The following is a 24468-nucleotide window of genomic DNA, read 5'->3' on the forward strand; positions in this document are numbered from 1 at the left end:
AATGGTTGAACGGATGTGGCTGGATTTGTTTTTTTGTCCTACAGCTTCAGGCATTTTAGTGTATGTAGGTTTAAGCCACTTTGCCCATAAAAGATAGTGATTGGGGATGGTGATAATGATTCCTATATTCCTGTTTTGGCATTTTAAATTTTACAATTTAATTGATTTTTGTGAGAGAATGAACAAGAAGAATAAATATTTTCCCCCAGTGGAGAACACTGTCTTTACTGGGAAACATCAATCATTTTAAAAGCACACAAGTAAGCACAAGTGATACCAGGTTTGTTCTTGACCTGTAATAATGTGCGGTCATCAGTACATTTTTCTTAAAGTTTAAATGGCTACTTGCTGGTCCTGTTTAATTTCAAATGCAGTCTGTACCCATTATTGTTGAATGTAAGCAACTCTTTTTCAAAGAAACCAAAGGACAAACAGCCTATTTCTGTGATGTTATTAAAATGTGCAGCCAGGCTCTCCTGTATCACCAATAACTGAGAAACTTATTACAAGACTGACAAACTGATAAGAGCTTTTACACTCCAATGAGACTTTTTTAAATTACTTCTCAGTAAAGCTGCACAGTGCATCAGTGTGGCCTAACAGGTTTGGGACATGATAATCTTCTTTCTTATTTCAGGCTATAGGAGATATTATTATGACAAACTGTTTTAACCCCCGGGCCAGATGAATAATTTTTTCAAGTTACAGAATTCTGTGGTATTTGCCTTTAACTAAAGCCACTTAAGCATCAGTTTGCTATTTATCTTCATTGAGCCCACTCAGGCTCTCCCCTGGGCCGTCTGTGGCTGCTGTCAGGTTATACAGTGGATCGTGACTGCGGTTTTAAATCCTCGCAGTGGATTGTTTCACTCCACAAATGGTGAAGTGAAACAAACCGATTGCAGTATTTCTAGAATCCATATCAGCCTCCCCCAAAACACTGTGTGACGGCACCATAATGCAGCCGTAAAACATTAACAGCTTTCAAATACTATTTAAGGCAATTTTTCTTGACTCATTTCGTTCTGACACTTCAGGCAGTCTAAACCACAGTCACCTTCCGCACAGCAGCAACATCAAGAAAAGCAATCCACGTCCGCATCTAGCCAAACATCTATGCAACTGAATGCAGAAATACAACGTCAAGACTAGTTGTGTGTTGCATCAACAAGCTGAGATAGTGTATTATCAGCACAACACAGCAGAACATTTTAGCCCTAAACACAGATTGTCCTGTAATTTGTATACATACTGAGCTTATATAGTCCTAAACATTAACAATGAAGTGAAATATGAAATATATTTTGTTTCGAAACTTACCTACATCTTCCTACTTTCTATCAGGAAGTGGCTAGGCTGAATAAAAAGAAGATGAAAAAAAAATTCCAGTGAATTATAAACTTTGGCATTGTTTGTGGGTTAAATCCATCACAGTCCACATCAACTTTATGACAGAACCCTTAGTCATTAATATTTATAATACTTCACACAGATTGAGGAGACTCAGCATAAAATCTGCCATATCTGGCACAACTCCACCTCTTCAGCTCCACAAATAATACAACAGCCTCCCCATTAAATCGTCCTTCTCTCCACATCATTTTCTGCAGAATGTGAGGCTACAAAGTCCTAGTTATCTCTCATAAATAGGCAAATAGTGTATAGTTTGGGTGCATTTTGTGTTTTACACCTAATTAAAACTGGTGAAAGTATCCCCCTTCCAGACAGCCACTGATCTGTTTTTCTTATTATGGTATGAACGCCAGCGTACAAAAACCTTAAACTTACTTGTTTATCCATGAGAGAAAAACAGCATGTGTGTTTCTTTATGTTACACTATGCATAATAGTCGAAATGAGAGCAAGAATTGTTTTGACAACTCTTCCCTGGTGGTTTGTTTAAGTCATTGTAAAAAGGAAAATAGATTTGTCAATCAAAAAATCTAGGTCCTCCTCCTCTACTGTGCTCTAATGTTGCCCTTTCTTAATGGATGTATTCCCTATTGGAAGGAACAAATTCTTCTTTAAAATTGTGACTTTTAAACAGTGTATAATCTTGATTTATGTGTCCAAATTTACAACTATACAGTATTTGATGCGTGAGAGGCACAAAGCAACTTTAGCTTTTTAGCAGAGCTGTAGATGTTTAAAAACAAACAGGTTAGATAGAGTACATCGAAAATAGGGGCCCCAAAGTACAACCTGAAGGCAGCAAAAGTGAGTCCACCTGTGACCACTGCAACAAACATTAGATAAAATAACCTGTGAAAACCACAGCTTTCTCAATTTTGGCCTGGGTTGTGCCTAATACAATTTTGAATCATTTAACATTTAACAAAACTGCAAGGTTAAAAGACCACGAAGAGAAGCCTGATGAACATTGGCAGAACACTCTGTGGACAGATGAAACCAAAATAAATTAGTTTGGATCAGATGGGGTCCAGCACGACCTGGCCAGTGCCGACTGTGAAACATGGAGGTGGGAGTGTGCTGATATGGGGCTGCATGAGTGCAAAAGACGAAGGGGAGATGACAATTATAGATGGCACCATGAATGCAAGTTTCATACCCAACTTCTGAATGAAAAGACTCCTAGTCTCAAGACACTTGGTAGGAGAGGAATTTTCCAACATGACAATTATGGTCAAGTATGTCCCCTGACCTGAATCCAATAGAGCACCTGGAGTATTTTCAAGCAGAAGGTGGAGCAACAAAACCCCTCCAACAAAGATCAGCTGAAAAGAATCATGTGCGGAGAATGGCAGAACACCTTTCCACAGATGTGTAAGAGGATGGTGTCATCCATACCCAGGAGGATACTTTTGATCAGTCATCAAAAGTAAAGGCAGACATACAACATAATAATAAAAACAACAACAATAATAAAAATAATAGTAATGGATTCTCACTAATGAAGGGTGTACTGACTTTGTTGCAGTTGGTTCAATTAGTCAGACATTTCTGTTTTTCAATTTAATTGGCTTGATTCTTCTTGGGCTTTGGCTCAGCACAAATACAACATGGAAAGGACAGGATTCTTAATATTGACCAGGCGTGTTCTCCGTTTTTTTGTATACTGTAATTTAGTCATTTTAGTGATATTACATTATCTTTCAAGGTGCAAATGTTTAATGTGCATTGTAAGAACTGGGACAGCTCTAGAGAACTGTCCTCACCTCCCCATTGAAGTGACCGTGAAAATGATTTCCATTATGTGACTCAATTAAGTATTACAATGTACGTATATTTTTCTACACATTGTGTTTTTATGCCACACATTTTCCCTGAGCTTGTGCCATGTGTGTCACTCTCTACGTTCACATTAATGTACTGTATTATTGTGACTGCACGGCTGCTCCTATTCTCAGTGGAGATATCAGGCCCGTGGACAGCTCTGACCTGCCTGCCACTCAATCCCAACACAGCTGCAGCCATTGGCCAGTGATGGTCGACTCCAGCTGAAAGTAATCCAGCCATCAGCAGAGTCCAGTTTAAGGAAAAACAGGAGCCAGTGGTGAGTGACGCTTTATTCAACCGTTTTTTTTTTCCCTTTTTTCCCTAAAGGCGCCAAGCATGACAGGTGATGCCTGACATTTTGTGCATTTCTCCTCCTCTGTCTCTGCCCCTTTGGCTTGCCCACCAACACAGTCTGCAGCCCAAATATACACCTTTCTGCTTCTTTTGTTTGCTTCCTCTTTGTCTGTCATAAACACTTATGTGACAAGGCCTTGGCCTTTCGCTCTCCTGCCCTGATAAGCACCCCATGCAAAAACTTAACAGCCACATTAAACAGTTGATACTAATGTTAATACCTGTCCTAGTTATGTGCTTTAGTCATGGTTTTTCTCTGTGATGTCAGATCAACTCATTTGAGGAAGAGTCATGGGTTCGGCCTGGCCATCAGGTCTTCAAAGACATTTGGGCTGTGTCCTTTGAAGAATGCATTCCCCGAATCAGGATGTATCTTATGTAGGGTTTTAAATGTACAGCTAAGGACAACAAGGAAACTGTATCAGTTTGTTAGGTCATATGTCTCGTACTGTTGGTTCCCCAGTCCAGGTTTGAAGGTCAACACTACTGCAAACATGCAAAAAGTGAAAATGTCTACATGCGCCTCTATGTCTGTGTGTGTGTAAATATCATTGATGTATACAGCTTCTGAGTGTGGTTGTCATGTTCAGCACCGGACAGCACAGCTGGCATTTGACAAATACTCATCCACGCAACATTCTTATTTAAATAGACGTGTGGGCAAGAGGAGTCGTTCTTCATTTCAAGTCCGTCCCCTGGGGAGCAAATTCAAAACCTCTGGATTAATAACACAAACAGCCACACATGCAGCCTGGCCCCACATGAGCGTGTGCAGAGGGAGGGAGGTACGAATGGCCATACACTTAAACTCACAAACACATGGGCTTATAATTCCAATAACACATGCTGCTGATACAGGACATATGGGACATGGACCACAGACCTCCAGGGAAACCATAGCAACCAGTAATTAAAGAATCTGTGTGCTTAATTGAGCAGCTGTTATCCCAGAATTCACTGTCCTGTCAAGTATTGAATATGATAAGACAGCACCAATATGGTGACAAGCCAGCCCAAAAATATGGTAATGAAGTAAAACCAATTGCTTTTAATGTATTTTTACTGTTCTGCTGCCCATAGGCAAGGGCATATCTTCAAACTATCCTCCAAACCAAGCTGTTGTGGTGCTAAATTAGCTCTGCTGCAGCATTGAATTTATGATCGGACGGAGAGTCCAGTTTGGTTCATAGATTCTATCTTTGACACAGAGCTTGGAGGATATAAATTGTCTTTGGTGCAGCAGCACAAACAAAACTAAAGAAAAGCTGGCAGGACGAAAGGATATCGCAGTGAATTAACAGAGATTTAACCAATGTGGCAGCAATCCATGCAACTGGACATACAGGACACCCTCCACTAGAAAGGCAAGAATTTTAAGATTTTTACCTTTCTCTTGCAAACGACTGCACGTGTAAGCTTAAACCACGGGTCCAACAGCATATTTCATTGATCTAACTATTAAAACCGTGCATTACAGAGGATTAACATATTGCAAATCTCCTTCCTGGCAGTGGATGCAGGTGCTACAATAGCTGTCTTTTTCTGCATAAGCCGCTGGAAGGATCACATCATCACACAGTCCTCTACCTGGCACTCGATGAGTGTGCTGCCCTTATGGTACAAAGAACAGAAAGGTGCTGACCGGAGTCCTCTTTTACACTTATGCTGTGCTGCCATCCTTGATACTGACAATGCTGTTCCGTGGTATCATCTCTTATACTGTTATCCTCTTACTCTTATGTTCTAGCTTTATCCTTTCCACTATTGTTCTGTACTTTTGTGGTTGTGCCATTGATCATTGATGATTGTAATCCTTTGTTTCTTCTTGTCAAATCTGTAAAATTTACATTTTTATTTCTACAGCATCAAGTCTGCACTTAGATATGAAAGGACTGAAAAAAAAATATTCAGGGATGGACTATTACAGAGGGTCAGTTGTCAAACTATAGAGGTGAGTGTCTTCTAAAAATGCTTGAAAATCTGCCTGTATTGACTAAGTATGTGCCGACATAGCAAGAAAGCTTGGCTTTACTTCTAGTCTAAATGCAGGGTAGTTGTTTTGTGGGTACTTGTTTTACAAAGAAGTACAGCGTCAAGTCAAGCATCTGCAGATCTGCTCGTGAGATGGTGTGAAGCCGATGAACCACTCTGGAAATCAGCCTTGACCACCGACTCTTAAGTAGGGCAGTTGTTTTCCTAAAAACTAACATATGGTTTCAGTCACAAAGCATTGCCTTCCTTTTCAAGCTATGAGGCACCCTCCTAGGACCTTTGACCTAAGGACTCTAAGCCATGCCTCTATTTTCAACACATGGTTTCAATTCTACATATATGACCATACACCTCAGTATTAAGAGATGAAGTAACAGTAAAAAAAGACCTAATATTGGAGTTTTTGAAAGTTTTCTGCTGCTGCCGTCTACAGCAATACAGTGAGTGCAACAATAAAATATGTTTTAATTTATAGATGGCTAAAATCACAAACAGCACACTGGAAAGATTAGACGAGTCACAGTGCCCAGAAATTATTCCTGCAACCCTAGAGTGATCATGTGGGAAGGGAAGTGCTGTAAAATACACTAGAAAAATGGCTCAAAAGTGAGGCAGATGAGAGATATTTTTGTTGAGATGAAATCAGTGAAGAAGCCCAGATACGATTTAGTGGTGAGACGGGACGTACTGTAGTTGTGAGATGACTTCTCAACACTCACCTAAAGATGGAGAGCTGCTGTACAGACTACAGACTGGGCATAATTGAATTCTTCAGTCAGAATTTGTAGAAAAATTGTTCTTAGCAAGGTAGAAAGAAATTGCAGAGTGCTTTTAGACCATGAAATGTTTAAACGTAATGTAGGGGAAAAAAAGACAAAGGTACAACGTAGTCCCCTCCGAGCTGTACCCTGGCTTGCATATATGAAGTATATATTATTAATGTATATTTTACAGCAGCAAGATATAATGTAAATATTGCCATATATTTGACAACCTTGTGTTTCCATGTGAGAATTTTACTTCTGTATTCTGGGACCAAATGCAAACAGCATTTTACACTATACAGCGTAATCACAAAGATGCTTTGGAGCAACCTGAAGTGTTTCTTTCTGGCAAGAGAAGAATCACACTGAAATGTTGAATAATTACATTTTGAAGGTGTAGGCTGCCTTCCATAACACTGTAAAGGTCTAAAGTCTTGTTTGGGGAAACAATAGATGCAAAGTTGTTTGGGCTGGTTGCTAATTAGGTGTTCACAAAGCTATCATACTGTGTGTGTTTGTGTGTGTGTGTGTGTGTGTGTGTGTGTGTGTGTGTGTGTGTGTGTGTGTGGAAGTAGGAGTGTGATGCTGTGGTCACACATGTTTTTTTTTTTTGTTCATTTAATTAGGTGAATGGGGTAATGGATTTGTAAGACTGATGGCATTAGAAACAAATACGCACTTGTGGAAAGCAACTTGTTGCCCTGTTTCTGTCTCCCACCTCCTTCGCAGTGCTCACAGAGCCCCAGTAGTACATTTAAATACATTAAATACATGCTGACAGAGCAACCACAGAATGACATGCTTACATACACACTGGAGGCTTTTTTTTTTTGAGATTAGGGAAATAGGGTGGCAGGAGGATGTGATAGTAATTCAGCCTCACTGGTGGATTCAAATGTGTGCTGACATATGAACAACGCAGAGTAAGGATAGTGTTCTTATTGAAATGTATCATTAAATACAGTAAGTGATTTTACACATCAACGTCAGTTTACAGGTCTCGGGTAATACTACTGTATGTGTGTCCCTTGGGCTCCAGAGGGAGCTGCATGAAGTCTGATAAATTGCCTTAAATGGTATCCCTTAAGGCGACAAGAAGAAAATCAAGAAAAAAAAAAAAAAAAAAAAATCTGGGGCTGTGGAATTAGTATGACGTGACTGTACCGGAGCTCTAACTGAATCTAACCCTTAATCGCCATCTCTACTGTCAGCGATTTCAATTGGTCAATTGTATGATGAAGAAATGATATTGGTGTTATTGAAATAATGTTTACTGAAATAGATAAACATACTGTAAGTTTACAAGAATGAATATTGGATCACTCCAAAGTGAAAATACTGTAGGAGCACCTAAAAGCTGGAATGAATCCATAGTATATTCCTATTTTGCAGTCCAATATCAATTTGTAGTGACTACAGCATTATTAAATTAATTAATTTTTACACTTTATTGTTTTATAGGCACTCAAAGCACTTTGTTAAGGTTAGGGAAACATTACTGTCCCACTATAAGACTTTTCATCAAAACTACAGTATATCTCATCAGAGGAAGAAAAAGCAAACACAACCCCCCGTTTGTTATTTATACACCTGAATCAACAGTATTTTCATGGAGAGGTGGGCAATGTCATTCTTCCCAACTGGTGACTGGTGAGATTAAAGAAAGCCTTCATGTTTTTAAAGATGATTATAATCAGTGCAGTTACCCTGACGATGTACCTGCTTTAAAAAGAACTAGCATCAGGAGGCTGTCAAAGCTGGGGTTAAGCCCAAAGTTAGTTCAGTAACTCATTAGTCCAGCTTCATGAGACTCCTGATGATTGTAGCTTTTAAATCTTTCTTCTGAGGGCTCACTGTAAGTAGCTAGCTATCTAGATAGATAGATAGAGTACTAAACACAAGGTACAGCTAAGGCTGATGGGATTGCCATTAGTTTTGCAGGTATTTGGTCATAGACCAAGGTATTGCACAAATGAAAAATTTGGTCTGATGATGGCTCTACATGAAAAGTCAAAGTGCCACCAGAGTCATAACAATTTATCCTACGGGGACCTTGAATATCTGTAGCAAATTTCACATCAAACTATCCAATAATTTTCAAGATCCTTCACTTTGGACCACAGATTTCAACCTCATGGTGGAACTAAAATGAAAAGTCAGTGGATCGTTAAAGTCAGTATGTTTCATCCTCTGGGGACCGTGAAGATTTTAGACAGACCGACCAAGAGACCATCATTGCTATTCCAGGAGCTACAATACTAGCATGGCTAGAAAATGACATTTACACTAACATGACATTTAAAGCCTCCACTCAGGTTCCTCTTGTATTATCTTCTCATTTTTCTTTTCACTCTGCCAAGACACTACATTGCAATTAATAAAGATTTTCATTATAGATGTAATAATATAAAAAAATAAAAATAAATAAAAAAGGAAAGAAATTGCATTTCTGTTTAGAATCATGCTGCCAAAGGATTCACCAGGGCCAACAGTTCTTTATTCCTCATCACCAACAGGCATGCCCCATCAAAATTAGCCCCTCAGTCGAACAGTTAATTAGATGTTTGTGCTTTGGGATTTATTGCATTGAACATTTATTTTACACCCAGCTGCGAGCACAACAAGGTTCTTCCTTCAAGTGACAAACTATCTCATTTTTAATTTGATGTAGATGACAACATGTTTTACCTCAGTATGTTATCTATTAGTTTCTTACTCTGTATATTTCTGTCTCTGTAGGTTTCTTTTCCTCGCTTTGCAATCTAATTGGTGACAGAAACACCTGAAAGTGAAAGCTACACGCACACATATCCTCCACAGTCCTCCCAGGGCTGGTAATGGACTTTTTTTTAATCTGTATGTATATATTTCCTGTTTGGCTGTTTGCTTTCCATTTGTTGCTGTGTTTGTCTGCAAAGTGGTGGGTGTTTTGTGGAGAATATTGAGAAGGTAGTAAGATGTGCGTCAGTCTTGCGGCAGATCACTAAACTCATCTGTCATTGCTAATGTTTCGATGTGTCACTGCAGATGTTCAGGAGAGCACAGGATATTAATGGAGTGTTGTCTCTCCCCCTCATTTCATCTGATAAATATCAAGAAAGATTATAGCGAAAATGAAGTTACATGGAAAGAGAGGAGACCAGTGGTCAGAGGAGATAACATGGAAAAGGAGGAAGTAAAAAAAACAAACAAAAAAAAACTATATTTTTTCAGTGCAATATGACTATTTTTCAAAAACAAGTGTTTTTTCCTTGACAGAGCAGGAAGAAATAGTATACTCTCAGTTTCATCCAAAAATAAAATCTCAATGACGGTGATTTCAGTAGTTAGGATTTTTAAGGAGACAGTCCAAGAGAAACAACTACACTGAATCCTGGAATGTTAAAATTGCGTGTTTCCTGCATCAGGCCATGATCCATAAATTATGAAGGATGCATGTCGGTGCTTCAATATAAACATTTTATTATTGCCAGGGCCAGACACCCCTCAGGAGCCAGAGAAAGCTTTATTTCAGCACAATGGAAGTGTACGCTGATAGACTCAGTGTAAGTGTGATGCTAGTAAACTGGAGGCATGGCATGGATTCTTCGTTCTATTTTCAATTTCCGGATCCATCAATATTTTAACTCTTTTCCCCACACAGCCAGCCAGCTAAGCAGACAACAAGACAAGAGAAGACAGCCATATAGGCCTAAACAAAACAGACAATCACACAGCTTTGATGTACTATTTGCTGCTAGGCCCATCCATAGCCACGCTCATGAGGAGAGACTTTTATGTATTCCCTCCAAACCGCAGCTCTCTGGAACAAGTGGTGCCCGCACACTGTATTCTGACTCATTCTACTGGGACTTTTTCATACACTGTCTTTGAATGAGCAGTTTGTGTAATTATTTCTGCATATGTGCAACAATCTGGATAAGAAATCAATCTTGATTAATTTTGGCATAGTGAGGTCATCATTTCCTGCCATTAGCCTACAGGGCCACCATGAGTAATTGCTGTCCCTGGGAAAAAAAATGCCCTTGAGCTCTCCTTCCACTATATTAACCCTTAACACATACCAGTCCACATCCCCACACTTATTACTCAACAGTCATAATGATTTAATATATGCAGCACAAACATTTATTAATTAGTGAATTGATTAGGGACTGTCTCTATGGCTTAGTTACGGTCACATCACCATCAGGTTTCATGGGCAACATTGCTAAAACATAAGCAAAACTATGGCTGACCAAATAATTACATACACGGGGAAGCACTCTTCACTGTTCTGAGACAAAGATAATATTGATAAATGCATTTCCCAAAGTGTTTTGCGCATGATTAATATCCAAATGCTGGACTTCTCTTGTGCCAAAAGGGTGTATAAGAGGAGATCAAATTTGCATCTGCATCCTCCAACGCTTTCCTATTCCTTTTTCTGTAATACCTAGCTGTAGAATATTTTGCACAACAATCTGGTTTCTCATATAAACTGTCTAGAGTTCTTTGCTTCAAATTGACCATTAGAGTGCCCAAAAACGCAGCAGAAAAAACAGCTTGTGTGCATCAGCCACAGGCCCCCTCATTTCACAAGGTTGCCCTCAAATCCTGACTTTGCTGTTATGTAGTATACTGTATATTATCTGTCTACTGTATGTTAGCAATGTTAGGATGAGATATTTGTCTGGATTAACATGCCATCCTTCTCAGCATAAAAAAAAATGACTACATGTAATGTGAAAAGGGTCACTCATTGCAGAGAGGATTATCACACATATCTGCAGAGTACTTAGGAGCATTTCAGCGTCTTTCAGCTAATTGTTTTGGTTTTAAGGCTTACAACTGTACTGTTTTGGCTCACTCTCATCATCGTGGTTTTGAGGGGCAGTGAGCAGGTGTTTTCAGTGAAAAAGCTCTGTGAGCTATTTGTTCAGCAATGGTACATGAAAAAAAAAATAGCTACAAGTTGGTGAAGAATTTCAGAGGAGCTAAATATTTCCTCAGGATTTGGTGGAGACCAGAACAGAGCTAAAACAACTTGTTTGTCAGATGGACAAAATATTGCTCCAAGTAAACACTATTGTTGATCTTTTTCTGCTGGATATGTCACACAAATATTTTACCTATGTGTTCATCATATCAACTCTATATAAAGCATGTTGCTCTTCTACCAAATGGCCAACAAATGAAATAATGTAGGTTTAACATTAGAATTTCCCCAGTGTTATGATGAATTTCCTCTTTTGGGTGAACCGTTCCTTTGATAACATGTCTTATTGGTAAATATGTAATACTTCAGTGTTGCAATTTTTACATTTCAGGGGCAACGACAAAAACATGTAAAATTGATTAAAATGTCTGTAAATAGGCTATTCTCATGTACTGCTCTTTTTTCTTCTTTTCTTGCTCTTCTGCTGAACTTAGTTTTGATTACAGTTATGTTCTGTCTGTCCTCTGGAAAGGGTGCCGCCCTGCCAAACCAATCCCAACACGCTGTCTCTCTGGTCCCTGTCTCTCTCACACACATCAGTATGCCTCTATCTCTCGTTCTCTCTCTGTTGTCTCTCCTTTTCTCTCTCACCCAGCCACCCCTCTGGCAGCAGCTCAGTTTTTGTACAGCGGTAGTGTGCTTCTGGCCTTTGTTGTATTAAAGTGTTGCCAACTGTCTCCTCTCTCTTTAGGCCCCTGGCTATCTATTCCCAGTGTCCACCCCAGTGTCTCTTTTGCTCTTGTTGTCTTTCTCTCTCTCTTTTGATCTTTTCCGTCATCCACTCTTTTTTCCTGTTCTCTCTTCTACTATCACTTCCTGGCCTCCACTCCTCTTGGCTTTTTCTAGTAGTTTGTCCTTCACCGGTTCCTCTCATCTTCTGCTGTCCCCTTCCTTTTCTTTTCTCTGCCATATTGCGCAAAAAGGATGCATAGCTCAAACACAAATACATCGTAATATTAAAGGATTGCAGACTATAAATGTATGCACAAAGAGGTGCGGCTGTAAATATTTTAAGTTTTTGTTTTATTTGCTGTGAACAAATCTGTAATTAACATTTGACAAAGATCAGAGCCAATCAAAGCATGACTGACATTTAATGAGACAGACATTTAAGAAGACGAACACACGAAAAAAAGAAAAAAAAAGATTCAATCAACTTTATTGCCACTATATCACAGTGGCAGGCATTTTTTCCTCAGAAGGCTATTACAGGGGACTGATGCAGATGTTTCTCCTACCTGATGAAATATGAGAGCCCCTCATTGCCTCAGCCTGTCTCACTGCGCTGTCGCAGTAAGACCTTTGCACCTGACGTCACTAACTCGTACAGTAACATTTTATATCACACTGGTAGCCTAGTAACCACACATCTATCTCTGTCTTATAGATGGCAGATTGTAAAAATGGATTTCAATCTGTGTAGGTTGTTTTGGCAGTGAGGAAAGGATGATGTGGATGGAAAAATTCAGAAATGTCAGAAACGTTCATGAACATTTTCACAATTGTCATTCTAGTGATCTCATATCTGTCTGCTTTGAAAAGGGTCGTGCACCCTAAACATATGAGCATATAGTAAAGCATGATCTGGTTTTAAGAATGAACAGCCCTTGTAAATCAGTATATGTTGGACATAAAAAAAGAATGCCTGACTGCACTTCATTGATCAATAACAAAAATAATTAGCATACAAAGAAATGAAAAGAACTGACAATCAGTAGTTATGTAGACCTTCAAATCTCATATCCCTCCATTCTGTGCTTTGTCATTCTTTGTACTATATTACTGTCATCACACTCGTATCCACCGCCCGTTGAATCAATAAAACCCCTCCCTACTTTCTTCAGTCTTTTAGTTGTGAAAGTCCCGCTGAGTCAGTTCAGTGGAAATCAGTGATTCAGTGAGCTGACTTGAAACCTAAACTATAAAATAACTAATTATGGGGGACAACCTCCACTGATTCAGGATTCCAGCCTTCCTGCGGCACTCTCCGTTTTGGCCAGTGGGCCTGATTGTGATGTCTGCACTCCACCGCACCCCACGGTACTGTTAACTCCATTATAGCCGTAGGGCCTACTGTATTTGAAAAGCTTTCTTCAATCAAAGTCACACTTTATTGATCCCCAAGGGAGGAAATTCAATTTTTATAGCAGTGCAGAGTCTTATACAGTGAGTGTACAGACTTATCAGTCTGAGGTCAAAGTGAAGCCACTTTGAAAATCATGAATGATAGTAACAGATCTAGCAGGAATGTTAGTCTTAGCAGAGCATGGAAAGACTGACTTTCAGCTTCAGTTTGAATAAAACAAAAACACTGCATAAATTCTTACAATAATCGATGGATACAGCTTCCTTCATATTTCATCTAGCTGAAATAATTCTTCACTGTATGAATGCACTCATTTTGCCCATGCGTGTCAATTGTATCTAGTTTCGTCACAGCTACGGACGGAATCATGCTTTACAACTTGCAGTATCACTGAACCAAAACCTAAAGGATAAACACCAAATTGACATAATACGAGGGGCATCTTTATGAAATTCACTGGCAGCCCCTTTTGCACAATCCACATTTCAAATATGTTAAATATCAACTTTAATATCTTCTCTCTTTTTTTTTTTTTTTAAACAAAACTGTTGTCTGATAAGAACTTTTGACCTAGTTAACCTTCAAAGATCCTGTAGCTTTCTTCGATATTTTGTACCTAAATTAAATCACTGTGTGATATTAGTCACATTCCAGGATTGATTTGGTTGTTTTGTGATGATGAGCACTAGTGTAAGCATAGAGTTTATCTAGTCATAAAAACCAAAGAGATACTTGACATAGATTTCTCTCAACAAGTTCTTCGTGTGTAAGTTTAATAAATCAAGTCTGGGAACTTTTTTTTTGCCTGCCATAACATCATCTGCTTTTACCCCTAACGAGGGGAAGAGGAAGGTTACAGTTTGCTGACCCAAACATATTTATACACTGCCATTACGCAAGCATCATGAATGATGAAGAAAAGCTAAAGGCTTCAGTTTTACAATGACGAAAAGATCCAGTCAGGTTATATATTATTGATACTAAACCTAGACTTTAGTGTCAGTTGCAATTATAAAGCGATGACGACAACAGTGCTATGTCATGTTTTTTCTTAAGAGGAAAACCTATCGAGGCGAAAATAACGCAATGTTGGTGCAAATTATAATCTTTGTAGTTTTACAACTTGTGTCATGATTGGCCTAAAAATTTCATTAGAAACATTTACATTTTAAAGAGGTCACTTCATATCGCTTAGTATGAGAGAACTTTCAAAACCATACAAAACACTACTTAACCCTGATCTTGATTGGGGTCGTTTTGCAGTGTAACATTAGTCTAATGTTAAATGGGTATCAGCTTCAAAAACAAAAAAAAATTCTACTGTTCTCGATTAAAATTCAAAATCACAATCACAATACCACTTAAAAAGGAAATCACTCCAAATTTAAACACTGAGTCTGATACCACCACAATGTTTGGGTTGAATGAACAAGAACTTTTTCCCCCCAATATAGAATATTTTATATTTATAGACATTTATTCATATATGATCATCTAAAACCTCTTCTATGTATTAAGGAAGTTTCCTGCAAGCTTGCGGCAAATATTCGCATTTGACACACATCCTGTAACAGCAAAAGGTAGCAACACAGGCAGGGAGGATTCAAGCGCAGACGCGCATATAGACAGGTTCTGTGAAGGAACTTTAAAAGACAAAATCAGGCTGATGGATGGAGGGATGGATGGACAGACGGATGGATGGATGGATGGATGGATGGATGGATGGATGGGCAGGGAGGGGAGGGGAGGGACAGACGGAATCACACGTAGACATAGGCAGACAATCTGGCAAGGAGCTGGCTGGTTAACTACCAGCTGGGAGATTGTGGAAACTGGGAACAGGTGTGAGAATGGGCAGGGAGTCACAGGTGATTGGGAATCGGAGACAACTGAGCAGGTGGATCCGGCAGTCAGGTGACTGGGATACAGATGAAAGTCTGAGGACATCTGGTGGGTGGATGGAGAGTGGCAGGAGACGGAGGCCAAAATAAACACAGTTGACAAAGGAGTCCTATCAGAATGGATGGTAAGTCCAGAGGAAGGAACAAAATAGCCCAAAGACAAATTGTGATACATGCCTTATTCTACAGCAAACATATGAAAACACTGGAAGGTTCACTGGAAGTTCATCTCAAAAGTAATTTGCAGTAGTTTCAGTTTCAGCAATTTATGCCAGAAGCTGAATTATTAAGGTTTTCTCATCGCCTCTCTACCTCCCACCCCATCCTCTCCTCTGTCTCTTGTCCTTGCCAACTATAACGTTCTGTCGAGCAACCTAACTAACAAACCACTGCAGCCCTGAAAACATATACTGTGCACACTGACAGAGAAAAGCAGTTCACCCAGAATCAGAGTTTGAATGAACCACATTGGGAAATACAAATATTTTGCAAGGCACATGTGCAGAAAGAAAGAGAGGGACAGAGTGTGTGTGGATAAACAGTATGTGTATCTATGTACTGTATATGCATGTGTGTGAGATTCGTAGTGTATTGTGTTTTTACTGTTTCTGTTTGTGGATGAGTGTATGGCATCTCCTGCTGTAATTTGGCTCTGTGCTAGATGAAGGGTTGGGCATATAAACAAACTAAGGACAATAAAACTGATTTATCCCGAACTCCTGTCTTTCTGTCACGATGTCTCTTTCTCCCTTTTGTCCCTGATGATTTCTTTCTTTGTTTTCTCCCACATATTTATCACTGCAGCTGCACTTTTTTGTTCACAACAGCCATCAATTTGACTGACAAGCTGACAAAGCCCATTAACATCAATCACACAGTTTTTCTGTTTTTCTAATTTACCTATCCACATGATAACAGTCTGTCAACAGCACTAACGGCTCCCTGTGCAGGGAGGAGCTGTGCAATTTTGTTACAGACTACAAAAATAAAAGTCTGAAAATTTACACATGAGTCATATGGTAATAATTTGGAAGAGTAGAGATTTTTTTTTTTTTTTCCAAACAATGAAACCACAAAAATTAAAGACACTGAAAATCTGTATACAGCAACAACAAAATCGTAGTGATAACAAAATTCTTGAATAGCCACTTTTATTTTTGTTTTTAAGTTCAGTTAAATAAACAATAAACAAGCTAAAATAAATACATTAACTTTTCAGATATAGCATGCTCAGATTTAGGAAACTATTATTTCACATTTCTTTGTCATATTGTTTTTGTACACATTTTGAAAACTTTTACATTTATTTTAAGGCATCTATTTTTTGTTTCCCAACTTTTACCTTTTTAAACATCTACGTTTCTTTGAAATTATATTGGCTCTAGTTGATCCAACTCTTTGTAGCTATGATGTAATAACAAAGATAAACCCTGGATTGACCACAGTGCCTGGGAGAAGGTCAAGCAACCAATCAACAAAGTTAATGACTGTGTAAATTAAGGATTACACCTTTTTTCCTATCATTTCTTCAACTGTAATATTTCTCTGGGCTCAGCCTTCTCCTCTTTTTGTCTTTCCTGTTCTGACATACATCTAATTAACTCACACTTTCTCTCAGCCTGTTGTTTCTTCTCTTCATCTCTGTCCCTCTGTCGGCCTCTCTCTCACATTATTGTCTGCTCCTGTTTTCTCTCCCTCTCCGCCCCCTGTAGCTAAATCCAAGTGCCAGTATGCATTTGTATGGCCTAATTTGTGTGTGTACTGTATGTGTATTTGTGTGGTTTGCATACTCACAGGCAGGGTTTGACCTTGTTCAACCAACTGTATCAGAGCTCCTCTTTATTTTCCCACAAGTGTATATGTGTGTATGTTTGTATAAAACTGTGTGTGGGCGTGTGTGTGTGTGTGTGTGTGTGTGTGTGTGTGTGTGTGTGTGTGTGTGTTGCTATGCTAACATACAGTATTTGTCCTTGTGCATTCAAGCATATCAGCACTTGACACAATTTTTCAAAGGCGTGTGTGCATGTGTGTATCTTTGTACATGTGCTTGTGCATTTGCATTTGTGTGTGTGTGTGTGTGTGTGTGTGTGCGTGCGTGCATGCGCGTGTGTGTTTGTACTTACGCCAACGGGGCACCTGTACAGGCAGTCTATTCAATTTCGCAGGTCTGGGGGAAGAGCAGGTCACCAGTCAGACATTGTTTAGTCAACACACACACACTCATACAGATACACACACACATATAAGTGTAAACAGGAACTGGAGAATAATTACATGTATGAAAATAAGAGATAATAATCTGCCATTTGATTCAACAGCTTCACTCTTTACAGGTATGAAACTTTTTTTAATTTCCCTTGTGGCATGGTATGGCCAAGTGAAAGCCCCACTTTTAGTCCCGATGTGTCAAGTGTTTTTATCTGCCATTCCTGTCAAGGCCACTAGAGGCTGCCTGGGTCAATACTCAACGACCTCCTCCGAGAATCAAAGTCAGAACATTATCAACACTCCATCCACTGGGGTTTCTGGTGGCCAAATGGCTAAAGGGGCATACCACATGACCGTAACATCCACAGTTCGATTTCCATCTAGGAGACCTTGGTTGCATGTCAGATCCATCTCTCTCTGCCCTTGGTTCTGGTCTCTCTCTCGCTTTCTCTCTCTCTAGACTTTTAACCGTCAAATAAAGGCATAATGCCAAAAAAGGGGGAAAAATACATTCGTCCACTGTGTGTCTTTGTCAGTTTCACTGAAAATATTAGGGCTTACAGGTATGCTTGGGACCGGCAGTGTGTTTATTTGACTAACAGGAGTCTCAGTCTATCACTCAGTCATGTGTGATACTGAGTATCACTTGCTCTGTAATGTCCTCTATAAAACCTGCTGTATGGCATGTATACAATATGCCTCCATGCGACGGTCATTCTGTCCTCATACACCTGACTTTGTCTATGTGTTTAGATTCTTTTACCGGAAACCATTGTAACTTTTTTTCAAAGGGGTACTCTTGTAATTTGCACTTCTATTAAGATGGATGATTTACAAGAGACTTTTAGTTTTTTAAAATAAAATGATCAACATTGAAGAAGTAGGAGCTGAGACATCCTGACTTTTAGTTTCTTGTACGGGTCAATCTCTCGGGGTCCTTTGTGCAATAATGCACCTCAGTAGTGTCTTTCTTTAGACTCCCCTGCCTCCCAAATGTGGATTTCTTTAAAACTTACAAACCAAAATTGTAAGTCTCATAACCAATCTGACATTTTTTTCCCCAGACTTTAGAGAGCTCCCTCCAGAGCTACAGAGGAAACCATACAACTGTTTTCACAGGCTGAGAATTACTCCTTGTGACAACTAAATCGAACTTCATGTGAAAAATCCATTTCCCTCTTACCAGGAATTGGCCCCACTGAAATTAAAAATCTCTTTTACAGGAGTGCCCTTGCAACAGAGTTCAAATGGCCATGGTGCTGAAGTATCCATGGACAAGACTCTGAACACCTTCATGGATGCAGTAGTTCCTGCACTGAAAAGTATCAGTGGGAAAGGTGAAATATCACAGAAGGTGAAGCTGTGGAATCCATGTCTGTGCTTTGATGTGCTATAAAATTTGATGGGAGGTAAAATGTAAAGCCGTCTGCCAGGCATCCTTGTAAATACAAATTTAAGTGACTGTAAAGCTAAAAGCTTTACTTGACCGGAAGCAAAATATGCTTGTGATTGAATTTTTGTGTGTGTGTGTGTGTGTGTGTGTGTGTGTGTGTGTGTGTGTGTGTGTGTGTGTGTGTATGTGTGTGTTTGTGTTTGTGTGTGTGTGTGCGTGTGTGTGCCTTTAGTGTACAAGAAGCTGACATAATCTGAGGAAGTTGTGGGTGTGTGTAGGCATCCAGTACTTCTGCAAAGCAACATAAAAAGTGCGTTGACACTGCTCATGTTTGGAACAGTTTAGTCAAGCTCTTGAGCCTTTTCTCTTTTAGTCCGGTTCAATTGGAGGGTGAGGAAAAAACCCATAGGAGTGTTGTACACCCACTGCACGGGCCACATGAAAATGTGAGTCTCAGCCCTTGATAAAGTGAACTCAGTTTGATTCATGAGAAGAATCTGACATCCACCTGAGGGCTGCAATTTCAATCTGAGTTTTCGCTGTTTTTGGCTTTACCTAAACACCACAGACAGGTCCATCGTGATAAGCTAAATTTACAGGTGCTGCAGCTGTATCTGCGTTGACTCTCTTCTCTGCTATAATCTTTTACAGTATCTCACAAAGTAGCATGAAAGGTTGCCAATCTCTGGCCACCTTTGTAATTGTGAAACTTAAAATTTTTTTTTATATATTTATGTATATATTTTTATATAAAATATAAAAATGTAACAAAGTAACATTCTCCAATCTGCTGCAGACTGAAGGTGATACTGTGTAAGTATACCTGTAGTCATCAGCTATCATAAGATTTACTACAACAATATGTAATGGATGTCATTAATCACTGGTATTTTACAGACAGAATTTTGATAAAATTGCCTTGTAAACCTCCATAAATCTCATACTGAACCTGTCAAAACAACTCAATTCACTCTATTTTTTATGCAGCCTATTTTCAGTCTAGTGTTCATGCCCATTGTGTTATTGCAGGGAGATCCAGTCTCCGAGAGAAAGAGAGAGAGGGGGGGGTAATGAAGAGCAAGAATCAAAGAAACAAAAAAATGGATAGAAAATGAGTGGAAAGAGGGAGAGGAATAAGTCAAGTGTTGCTGCTCTCTTTCCCTGCGCTGTATTGTTTTCCCCAGAAAATCCTGAGAGAGAGCTTACATCTTGCTTTTAGATTAATGAATCTGCATCCAAATCTCTCAGGGAAAGCACCATAAAAAACAATCCAACAATTATTTCTCTCCTCCCTTCCATATTTTTCAGAGAAACACACACACACACACACACACACACACACACACACAGACACAGTTATTGACCAGTCTCACCTTGTCTTTCTCTCTTGCTCTCTATCCTCCACTCTTGCTTGCTCATGCAGAAAAACAGCATAACCCAAGAGGTGTACTGCTGAGAAGCCTTGCACAAATTTTAAGAGACACTTTTAAAGACAGTACTGTATTGCTTCTGCCAGGGGAAGACATGTATCTTGTAAATTAATTTTGTCACAAAGTTTCAGGTCAAGTACATTAATCTATCACTTTGTTTGAATGCACACAAGAAACCAGGTCACTGGGAAAAATAAGGTTAACACAGGATCTTGGACAATGTTTTGTACATGCTGTGAAATAACCTGGTTATGAAATTTGATTCACCTTCATTTTATTGGAGAGACAGCAGAATTCTTGGCAGCTGATAACTCATTGTAAGTACCATTATCGGTCCAGTTTTTTGTGATTGGGTGAACTTATATGCAAGTAAACACAGTGTATGTTTTTCTCTCTTGTCATCTCCCTTGGGGAAAAAAAAAACTTAGATCAATAGAATATTTCAATGCAGAACTGGGAGGTAAAGCTTCATATGAGATAAACTAGAGGATGAATTGATTAATCTAATTCCTTTTTATCCGCTCATTGTTTTTTTTCTCTCACACTGACGCATTTATCCCTTTCTTTGCATTTATGCCTCAACGACCAAATAGGTTGTTTGTCCCTACTTTCTGAGGCGACCCATAGGAGCATCTCATGAAATAGTGCCCCTACGGCAGCAGGCATACCGGACCTTCATTGTTATGGTTAAAATAATAAACACACGGTTAAGCTTATGGAATGGCCACGGTTTAGTTAGGTTGAGGGAAAGATCGCGGCTTGGGTTAAAATAAGTACTTCATTAAAGGTAGAGGACCTTTGTTGTTATGGTAACAATAATGAACACACACTTGTGGAACGGTAATGGTCAGAAGACACGATGGTGACGACTGGTTTCGGGACACAGGAAACGAGCAGCGGTCTCCAGTGTCGACAGGACAAAGTCCTGTGTGGACCAATGCAGACTTTGTCGCTCTTTACGCAACGTCATCCTTAGTTCCTCCTTTGCTCCCGTAATGACTACCACCACCGCAAGAGGTCGCCTAACAATAAAACGTAACTATGGGTCATGATAAGCTACTTGCACAGGTGACCTATCGGGTTGTTTTTTAGGGGAAGACAGTCTCTCAAAACTCAGAGACTACGGGCTTAGCCCTAGGGGTGTGGAGCACTGACATGGTAACTGAGAAGTTGAAGTAGATAATCAAAGAGAGAGTAAAAAGCATTTGGTTCTGTGGTTCTGCACAATCCTTGTCACTTGTTTGAAACTTTAAAAAAGTCCTCCTTCTCCTATTCTTCAAAAGCATAACGGGTAATAGCTCGTACCTGGAATCATCTCATCAGTATACATCATGAGAAATATAACTGTCCCCACATAGGGTGCATTTGGCTATGTGACTTTGTGACTAACCGTATGTATCTCTAGGGTTTGGGGCCACTAAATTCATTACTTTTAGTGCCATCATTTGTTTTGTTGCTTTTAAATCAGCTTAGATCTTAAATCCCTTTGACATGACTGTTTTTGAAAATATGTCCTTTTTGAATCAGATTCTACTGCTCTAAGAGAAAAACACACGCAGACCAGGAGTTTCAGACCACACTTAGATGAAGTATAACAACATTATTAGTCCTATAATAATATTATAATTAACAATATTGCATTTTATTTTGCGCACATTTGTAAGGTACAGTGTATTGAGTTTTGGAAAGTGCTATATATACAGTTTCTTCACTAACTTACCTGGAGTAATAGTTCACTGTCTTCACATTCCTGCAGGAGAAATATCTTCTTTCCTGTTGCACCAATAGGTGCACTTAGAAAGCATAAAATGGGATATGGAAAGAATATATAATTAGTATTTTAGACACTGAGTAGTGCATTTTCAAGTTACCAACTTTACAGCCATCTAACAATCCCTCTGATCTTATTACATCTTCTGTTGTTTAATAAAACCACTGCAGAGACATTGGGTTTGTTTGTTTTTTAACATAAGGATAATGCATTCAGCTTTTAAATTTGACTTTCGTTTTTTGATGTTCTTGGATATCTTTATGCTATTGTCTTCACACTTGATGTGAGTTTAGATAAGTTTCATACACCATATACTTCATACAAGTTCATACACCTATACTTGCTGGGTTGAATTTTTTCTCTTTTTTTGAGTCGATTTAGTGCAGCCTGTGTGTCTCAGTCTTCAGTTTTTATATTATTGGACATAGAGATGGATGTCAATATGTGGTAAAAATTCAAGGGAAAAACTACAAAGGAAAACATGATCAAAAAGTACAACTAGAAATGATATCTGACAGTTCCCCCTTAATCATAAGCAAACTTTAAATGACACAGACAGATACTTTTCTAATGTTTTTTATTTTACATAAAACACTCTGCCCATTTATTAGTTAACCTTAGTGATATAAATGGGGTGAGCAAAATATTAAAACAGTACAGCACATTATAATTCAGCAGAACCACGAACTGTAGAATGAAAAATTACCATAAAGTTATGCCAACATCTCCGTACAACAGTTTCAACAAAACTGGAACAATATTATTTTTACGAAGCAGGTCTGCTGTATTAAATTGTATTACTGTGGGTTTAGCTAGGTACACAAAATAAACTGGCACTGGAATGTATATAAATATATGTTTCGCTTGGGCAGGAAAAAAAGACATTTAAGAAATAATGCATATGAAGTAATATGTTGAAAAAACATAGTGACCAGTTACTCAAATCACTTGAGAAAACTTTAAAATAAAACAAAAATCAGCAGCAGCTTTCATGTAAGCCCATAAGGCAGTGAATGTCTGGCAATAACTGCTTATTCAAATGCTAGTGCTCGACTGAGAACTATGGGTCTCTGTGGAATAATATTGGTCTCTTGTTTTTGAAAAAGGACACAAACTAAATGGGGAAGCACTGAGTTACAGTATCACACGCAGAGATCAAAGATGCTGGATGGTGTATGGTCCTTTCACTGGTCGGCGGACAGAGTCCGGCTATTTGGGTTCACTCCACACTGTTTAGAACCCTACAGAGTTCAGCTACACTAACAGGTATCAGTCCGTTTTATGCCGCTTCGAAGCAATTTAGATAGCAGTAAAAGCATACAAGATAATCTACACAGCTAACTTCATGTCAGTCCAGCAGTATCCAAAACAAGCATACCCTGCAACTGAGTACTGTTGCAGTGAATGAACCAATAAACTCCGTGCACCTGTGGTGTCACACCTACATAAATTTATAAAGCATGAAAAGCTGCAGCTGCTAGCCTCCCCCTCTCTGTTTAAAAGAGCATTAACAAGTTGTTTCTGATACAAGAGGGGGAAAAAAAGATGATCCCAATTTTAACATTAAGCACTGCTCACAGCTGTGTTTTTTAATTTTTTATGTTGATATCAAAATGTACCCACAAGGCTTTTTGAATCTTTGCCCGGAAGGCAAAAACAACATGAAAGTCACTGTAACCCTTAGCTCACTGAAGATATTCTAAAAAAAAACATCGCACGCATGGACTCAAAGCCAGGTTTCTGAGTGGAGAATAAGATTCCTAGTGTGCACAAGCGCAGCCGAAGACCTATAGAAATACAGTATATTGTGCGTATTCTATTACACTGCTGGCATCCAGTTATCTCGTAATTTGATTTGCACATTCTGTCACCGCGTCCTCTTCAGATGTGCGCACATTTACTATGATCACATTATTATTCTAAACAACTTTAGCCCGAAATGCTGATGAAGCTGTGTGTGTTTGGATGTGTGTTGCAGCTCCAAGCAATAATATCACTGACTTAATGGACCCCTTGGGGCTCACACACAACATGCACCAATGCAGGTTGTGATTACTCTTCATGATAGCTCTAATGAAGCTCCAATGCTGATTTGCAGATTTCAGGGTCAGGGTTATGTGTGCAGGTGTGTGCATATGTGTGTGTGCTTGGCTGTGTCTCATGCATCCTGTGATACTAAAAAGAGTGCCATGATCTGGACAACCAATTAAAACAATCTGCAAGAAAAGCCCTGTAGAATAAATTTACTGTATGCATAACAGAGACAATACATGTTTTTTCTCTTGTTTTTTTTTTTGTTTTTTTAAAAAAAATGTATTTTTAATTTAACAAGAGGATTCCAGTGAGGCTGGAGTC

General features: G+C 39.0%; 1 long non-coding RNA gene across 3 annotated transcripts; it reads left to right on the forward strand.

Annotated features, from left to right (window-relative positions):
- Positions 1 to 2993: 2993 nt before the first annotated feature.
- On the forward strand, positions 2994 to 11681 carry LOC120791523. Of its 3 annotated transcripts, XR_005707693.1 has the most exons (6): positions 2994 to 3513; positions 4243 to 4375; positions 5102 to 5224; positions 5454 to 5541; positions 9086 to 9180; positions 9990 to 11681. It is a non-coding gene; the product is annotated as an uncharacterized LOC120791523 (long non-coding RNA). The 3 variants fall into 3 exon arrangements; XR_005707691.1 differs by lacking the exon at positions 4243 to 4375; XR_005707692.1 differs by lacking the exon at positions 2994 to 3513 and having other exon boundaries at positions 4153 to 4375.
- Positions 11682 to 24468: the final 12787 nt, after the last annotated feature.

The sequence above is a fragment of the Xiphias gladius genome, chromosome 7 (genome assembly GCF_016859285.1).
Source record: "Xiphias gladius isolate SHS-SW01 ecotype Sanya breed wild chromosome 7, ASM1685928v1, whole genome shotgun sequence".
NCBI classification, from domain to species: Eukaryota; Metazoa; Chordata; class Actinopteri; order Istiophoriformes; family Xiphiidae; genus Xiphias; species Xiphias gladius.